This window comes from Nannospalax galili, unplaced genomic scaffold, assembly GCF_000622305.1.
Source record: "Nannospalax galili isolate Female #2095 unplaced genomic scaffold, S.galili_v1.0 scaffold72, whole genome shotgun sequence".
Classification (NCBI taxonomy): Eukaryota; Metazoa; Chordata; class Mammalia; order Rodentia; family Spalacidae; genus Nannospalax; species Nannospalax galili.
In genome coordinates, this window is record NW_008336933.1 from 7,245,549 (window position 1) to 7,253,112 (window position 7,564).

Consider the following 7,564-nt stretch of genomic DNA (forward strand, 5'->3'; position numbering starts at 1 on the left):
AAAAAAAAAAAAAAAAAAGGGAGACCCTGTCTCAAACAGACCAAAAAAGAAAACAACACTAGTGAGAGTTGACCCACCCCATCCATACTGGAAAACAAATCCAGTCCTTGCACTAGCTAGGCAAGCTCTCTCTCACAGCTATATCACCAGCCCTGATAGCCTACTTTAAATATCCACAAAACACTATATCATTCTACTTATATTAGGGAGAGCAATAAAATCTTCCTTTGAATTCTGAAGCAAGATGGTTTCTTTACTTTTCATAAAGAGCTAACTTGGGCATATTCTCTTAGACTACTAAAAAAAAAAAGAGTAGCAGGAATAATGTGCAATTAGATTTGAACATTATTAAATTAACCGAAGAAAACTGTATCATGTGTTGCTAGTACTCTCCCACAAAGCTCTTATATGCCTTACTATTCAGCTAAGTGATTTTATAACACTCATACTGTTTCATCAAACCAGAGTCTATGCATGCTTATCTGTGAAAGAAACTTAGATGGGGCATCCAACATTGAAGATAATAAACACATATATAACATCCTTGATAATTTATCAAGATGATCCCACTGTCCTAGCCCTAACCTGGCTGAGTCAGCTTCTCCCGCGTGAATCAGGAAACTGCCTCTCTCCCTACTGGTCTCCCTGTTGCAGCCTCCTCCTCAAACTCCAACTTATTATTATTCGTATGTCATGGCCCTGGGATGGGTAACTTCTGTATAAACATTAAGGCCATGACTCCCAGGCCAGCACATCCTACCCACTTTGATATCCCTCTTCTAAGAAGATGCCAGTGCTTTCTGCTCTGGAGACTGGTTTGTAGATCGTATGGCTACTAAAATCCTTGGATAAAAGCAAGCACTGTCCACTCTCCCTTGAAATCTCCTAATTCAGGATAAGACCAGGAATTAAGTAACATTTCAACCTTCTAACAATCTTAAATCAATAGGTCAAGTCTTCTACTTGGGTCTCCCCTCCCCTCCTGATAACTTGATGTATAGTCAGCTGTGTAGCAGATTGATGACATTTAGTTTAAGTAAAAAAATAGAATTTTGCAAAAGGGAAAAAGCTTTTAAATAAATGATGCTATAGATTGAGGGCCTAATAATGGCCCATCACATTTCAGTGGTGTCTTTAGAGTTCTCCAGGGGCAAAAGAGTATTAACTGGGAGCATGTACTTTCCTGCTCTCCACCCATCAACTCCAACAAAACAGAGTTCTGTATGCCTAGAATTCACAGAGGCTGGATCTCCAGATAGCCAGAGCTATTCCATTCCATGCCTGGACACTTCCCTCCCTGCGCCTCCGGTTCTTCCAGTCCAATCTCTAACAGTTGTTCCGGAGGCTCCACCTCCTCAGTGGATGTGACAAGATATCATCTCAAACCGGGTAGCCATTGCACCTGCTACAGGTCACTTCTACTGGTTACTATATCTACATATCCAGAGACAAACTATTTCACCCCTCAGCAACACCCCTCAATGCAAGTACCCTCTGTGTTGTCCACACTTCAAAGAATTAGTTTGAGGACCTGCTACTTGTTTCTTGGGATGTGCTGGTTTTCATGACTTTTCCATCTGCCCTTAGTGTCTAACACCCAGACAATGAATTCTTATTTCTTGTACAGAATTCGGATGCATGTCTCTTACCTGACAGTATCAGAATGACTACACTCTATTCTTTCCATTTTCAGTGAGGCAATCTGCAGTTACAGTTTCCCTGGATAAGAACTAATTTCAAATCTAATTAAATTTTCAAAAGGACAATTTCTCTTATTAAAAACACCAAAGATCAGAAAAGTTTATACCAACTGTACACACGTGTTAGCAATGTATTGCAGCACAGCTGAATGAACAGAAGACTTCAGAAATTTAATATAATAAAAGTTAATATGTGAACAGTCAGATGGTTCTACGACTCTATTAAAGCAGTCCCACGGAACTTAGTGACACGCCCACAATTCCATCCTAGCACAGGAGGCTGAGGCAAAGGACAATGAATTTAAAGCCAGCCTGGGCTACAGAACAAGACCCTGTCTCTAAAAGAATCAAACAAAACAAAACAAAAAGCACATACAACCAGAGTTCAGGACTCCTTTTCTACAGAGATCTTCCAGGGTGTCTAGGAGTTCTCTGGTATACAGGCATCTTCTTTCTATATAACCTGCTTTAAAAACAAGAATCAATGGCATCTAATATAGTCATTTAGTTACGAATACAAAAAACAATTTACACTAAAAATACAAAAACCTGCCTGACCTAGCAGTGCACGCCTTTGATCCCGGCACTCAAGAGGCAGAGGCAGGTGGATCTCTGTGAGATCGAGGACAGCCTGGTCTAAAAAGCAAGTTCCAGGCAAGCTGGGGTTACAGACAGACCCTGTCTCAAAACAAAACTAAAACAAAAAGAATGCAAACAACCTGATGATAGTATTGAGATATCACTTGAATCTGATAATGAGTAACAGTTTGCTTATAAATCTTGGAAAAATAAATACCAGTATGTACCTGACTACACTTGAAGGTCAATTCTAATATTTCATGTTAACTCATAAAGCAGCTACGTATCACTGAGAGTGTGGAATACACAGAAATTCATTTTCCATATAAAAACCCTTGTTTAGAGTATCTTTCAGGCTTCCCAATCGCTGTAAGTGGGAGCAGGGTGAATCAATGTATGATTAACCTTCTAGGGAATGACTCAGGATCACAACGAACAACACAAGGCTACCTCTCCAAACCAGTGCATCTCTCTCCTAGTCTTGTCCCTTATACTTCATGGTTGGCCATGTTTTATTGAGACTGTTGTGGGTGCACATGCAGTTGCAATAAATAACACAAAGCCCTGCTGGGTGCAGTTTGCTCAATCTCGCACAATGGTATCCGGCACTCTTGTCTCATCTCCTGACTCCCTTCCTGGTTGGTGTCAGTTTGCCTCTTTCTGCTACCTCTTCACCCTCATCCTCCAACTTTGGGCTCTGATTTGTTATTGACTAAGAAATGTGAGAGACAAAGTGGTCAGGCCATATCTACATAAAGAATAAACTGTGCTAACACATCATTGAGAATCAAGGTTAGGGGTGTGAGTGTCAGGATTTCCTAATACTTTTGTGGTTTCTGAAAACTATTTTATATCAACCACATGCCTCATTTAACCTGCGAGCTCTCACTCACATGTACATATCAATATTCTGGACAAGAATGCCAAACAAGTGACCTCCACAGAAGGGATGCAGTACCTCTGACTCAAGTGCACACTAGCTAAGGGCTCTTTTATCCTCGGCCCTAAGAGGTCACTGGCAGGCAGTACCCAGTGTCTTATTCTACCAAGTGCTAATAATAATTTGGAGAAAAATTCAGAGAACTCAAAATGAAATTTAAAAAAATCTTTTAAAATTTATTTTATTTTTTGAGACAGGGTCTCCCTGTAGCCCCAGCTGGCCTGGAACTCACTATGTGGACCAGGATGGCCTTGAACTCAGAGATTAACCTGCCTCTGCCTCTCAAGTCCTGGGACTATAGGTGTGTGCCACCACGCCTGGCCTCAAAACAAAATTTTAAAATCTGAACTTACTGATGCTTTTGAGGAAATTTTGATTTAACAGTCATCTGTACTACTTGGAAAAACTCCATTATGTAAATTAAAGGAATAAAGTTATATAAAAATATGACAACAGTCAGGAGTGGTGATGCACACCTTTAATCCCAGCACTCTGGAAGGAGAGGCAGGCGGGTCTCTGTGAGTTCAAGGACAGCCAGGTCTACATAGTGAGTTCCAGGCCAGCTGGGGCTACAGGGAGACCCTGTCTCAAAAACACCAAAATAAAATAAAAAATGATAGCAAGCATTTACAAACGTGCTTTGGTAAATAAGAAAAGTGTCACTTTGTTCTTTTACTGCATTAAGAACTTCTCAAAGAAGCTTGGTGGAGGCAGAGAGAGGGGCTTATCAGCTTAGAAAGGGGAAGGATGGTACAATTAGCTGTCACACAGTCAGATATATTATTCACTCTGATGAAGCCAGTGAAAGAAAACAAAGCAGAGACACTGCGTGTCTTGTCTTTTTAGTAGTATCTAAATGTTCCAGTGCAGCAAACCATCTTTTTCCTCAAGTTATTTACACGTGTACTGAGAAGAGAAGCAGGTAGGGGTGGGGGGTGGAAAGAAGGAAAATAAGAGGAAAAGGAAAGGCCTCTTATCTGAACCACAAATGCCCTGCTGCTCACTCTTGAAATGCAGTATCCTGGGTATGGGATGGTGGGTCTGAATTTCTTACTGCTGCCTCCTCTCAGCTCCAGACCCAGCTCTGCCATGTGTAAAATGCTGCCATCAGTTAGTTCTACAGAAGCGGCATGCCCTGCCCTGGACATCTGAAGGTGATGCATGGTAAGTAATCTGGACCGCTCAGGGAAAAGGTCAGGAAATGAAACTGAAGGGAACTTCTCGATGGTCACCAATAAATACTACATGTTACAGGGCAAGGCTCACCCTCAAAACATGAAAAGACGTTCTCAAGACAATGGAAGATCAAGACAATAAAATACAAAGTGTATGTGGTGTTAAACATACTAAGAAAAACAGGCTTTTACCCTAACACAGATGTGCATAGGGAATCTGGTTTCTCCTACCATGACAAGAAAATTCTTTTAGCTTTCAGAATGCCAGGCAAATGAGGATCAGAAATACATTGTAAGCAGTGTAAATTTGGGGGAAAAAAAAAAGAGCCTTTCTCCCTCCTCCCCAAAGACAGCAGGTCACAACACACCAGAAATAGCCTCTGTGAGTCTGCTTCGGCAAGAAAGGAGCTGTGCATTAGGAATGGTTCCCCTGTGATGTTCTAGTGAGCTCAAGCATGACTATATATGGTATGTTTATGGGACAAATGGATGCAAACACCATGTAGAACTTATATCAGACCTGAAATAGCTTGTAAAAAGATTGGTTCCTCTGCATTCTGGGCTCCAAGATGTTCCAGAAGTCAAAGCTAACTGCAGATGCTTCAATAGTCTCCTAACGTACTGGGCACTTAAGTGGCAGTGACTCCACCTCTTTGCCCTCTGAGTCTGTATGCATGCACACACTTCCTTCTCCATCCCGCCCACACCCCCTCCTCCCAGGCTGTACATGCCACAGTCCCACAGAGGCATAAATGCATACTCAAGAATGCTGCTGCTGAATGGGGCCTATGTTACATGACAGAGGGCACCACCGACTGCTTGAGAAACAGCTGGCCAGGCTGCCCGCCTGTCTCCAACAAGCTCCTCATCTGCACAAAGTATTTTATTCACATCAAGTGTTCTGCCTAGGAGAGGGGAAGCCAGACACTGAATTGGGGGCAGGAGGGCTGGAAAGATAATCTGAAGATATTTCAAAGTCCTGCAAGTGGTGAGGGGGTTAGAAGAGGGAAGAAGAGGAGGAAGAGAGGAAGAGGAGAAGGGGGAGGCAGGCTTCACCACTGGCTTTAACAGTCTTGCCCAACCTGTTCTGTGGTATGTTCTGTTAACTCCTTTCTGGCAAATGGATACAAACAGCAACCCCTTTCTTCCTTCTTCCTTTCCCCACAGCCATGTGGGCAATTAAAGGCAGACATACAGAAAAAAACAAAACAAAACAAAACAAATCTCCGAGAATGCTAAACCCATTTCTCACTGGAATCTAACCCCTAATTTTGATCTTCACCATCTGCTCCTGGAGACGTCATCCCAGTGAGACCTGCTCACTCCAAGTCCTCCCCATCTCCCAGCTCTCCCCCTTCCCCTCCAAATGAGTGCACTGAGATGAGCTGTCTACATCCACTTTTCATGCACTTAGACAAAACTCATTGTTAGAGGAAGCAGAGTTATTTTTCTTTATCTTTTCTGCTTGCCAGCAGGCAGTTAAAGGGTTAATGGGCGGCCTCCAGACCAGAAATGTACCTGCTTAGCAACAGAAGCATCAACTAAGCCACCCTAGTTGTTCTGACACAGGAAAAGCAGTTTCTACCTGCTGAAAATTCCTGGTGATATTTCAGTTGCCATTTCAAGCGGCACACATAATTAATCACACAAAACTGCAGTAAAGGGAGAAAAACCCAAGACTTCATGAAGTTTAAAGGTACAGTGAGAGCAGACTCCAGCTGCTACCAGGGGCCCTAAAACATGAGCTTGCTTCACCACCTAACTTGGTTATAGCTGCTGCTGCTTAGTACTTACATCAACCCTAAGGTACCTCAGGAAGAAGGAGAGGTCTCACAAAAAAACAAACCTTCCCTTCTACACAATGAAACGCAAAAGACCTCACAAAAGACTAATCTTTCCCCCTTGTATGTGTCTGTATCTGCGGGTTTTAGCAAAAACACAAATGCAATCCAGGGCCTCCATAACTTTGTTGAAAAACAACAGATAAATATCCCAGTACATCCCAGTTTGAGGAAGGAGGACAACATGGGATATACAGCAAGACACCAACTCAAAACAAATAAAGCTAGGCATGGTGCTGTACACCTTTAGCCCCACCACTCAGGAGGCAGAGGCAGGCGGAGTTCTGTGAGTTTGAGGCCAGCTTGGCCTAAAGAGCCAGTTCCAAGGCAGCCAATGTTACATAGTAAGACCGTGTTTCCAAAAAAAAAGACAACAGATAATATCTACTGTAAGATTCGACTACACAGGGGCTGCTGGAGAGATGGCTCAGAAGTTACCAGCACTTGCTGCTCCTACAGAGGACCAGAGTTGGGTTCTCAGCACCAACATCAGGTGGCTCACAACCACCTGTAACTCCGGCTCCAGAGGATCCAATGATGTCTTCTGAGGGCACCTATACCTACATACACACAGACACATAAGTAATAAAGATAAATCTTTTTTTAAAAAAAAGATTCAGCTATACAAAGTGTCTTCATTCCCAGCAAGTGACACGTACATTCTTGAAAAATGGATATTTAGGATACCAAGGCATGTGAAATCAGTTGCAATAAGACATTTACTGCATTTTAAACAAAAATTTATCTTTGGCCCAACAGCAGCCAGAACAATCAAGGTAGACCAGTTGTTGGCCATGCAAAGCAGAGCCAAAAAGGATGTTGATACTCTGACTGAAATACCTTAAATTATAAAGAATAATGTAGATGTGAGCAACTACAGACCACAGCACCTGTTAAGATTCATAAGGGCCAAAAAAGTGTCAGAGGAAAAAAATTGAAAATTCTAACATTAACATTATATCTGTGGAGACCTGTTTTAAGAATGATAAAGTCATCCAGAAACATTCTAAGAATGGTTGAGAATACCATATTGCAGCTTAATTTTGACAGCTTCTCTTGAATTAGTTTTTAATTGTTTTATTATGGCATGATTGACAAAATTTGTCAGACTGACACATAGCTCAGTGTCAGAGCCTAGCATACCCCAGACTCTTAGCATTGGAATAAAAATCTATTTACAAGCCAGGCGTGATAGCGCATGCCTTTAATCTCAGCACTTGGGAGGCAGAGGCAGGTGGATCTCTGTGAGTTCTAGGCCAGCCTGGTCTACATACTGAATTCCAGGCCAGCTGGGGCTGCAGGGAGACCCTGTCTCAAAAAAGACAAAAA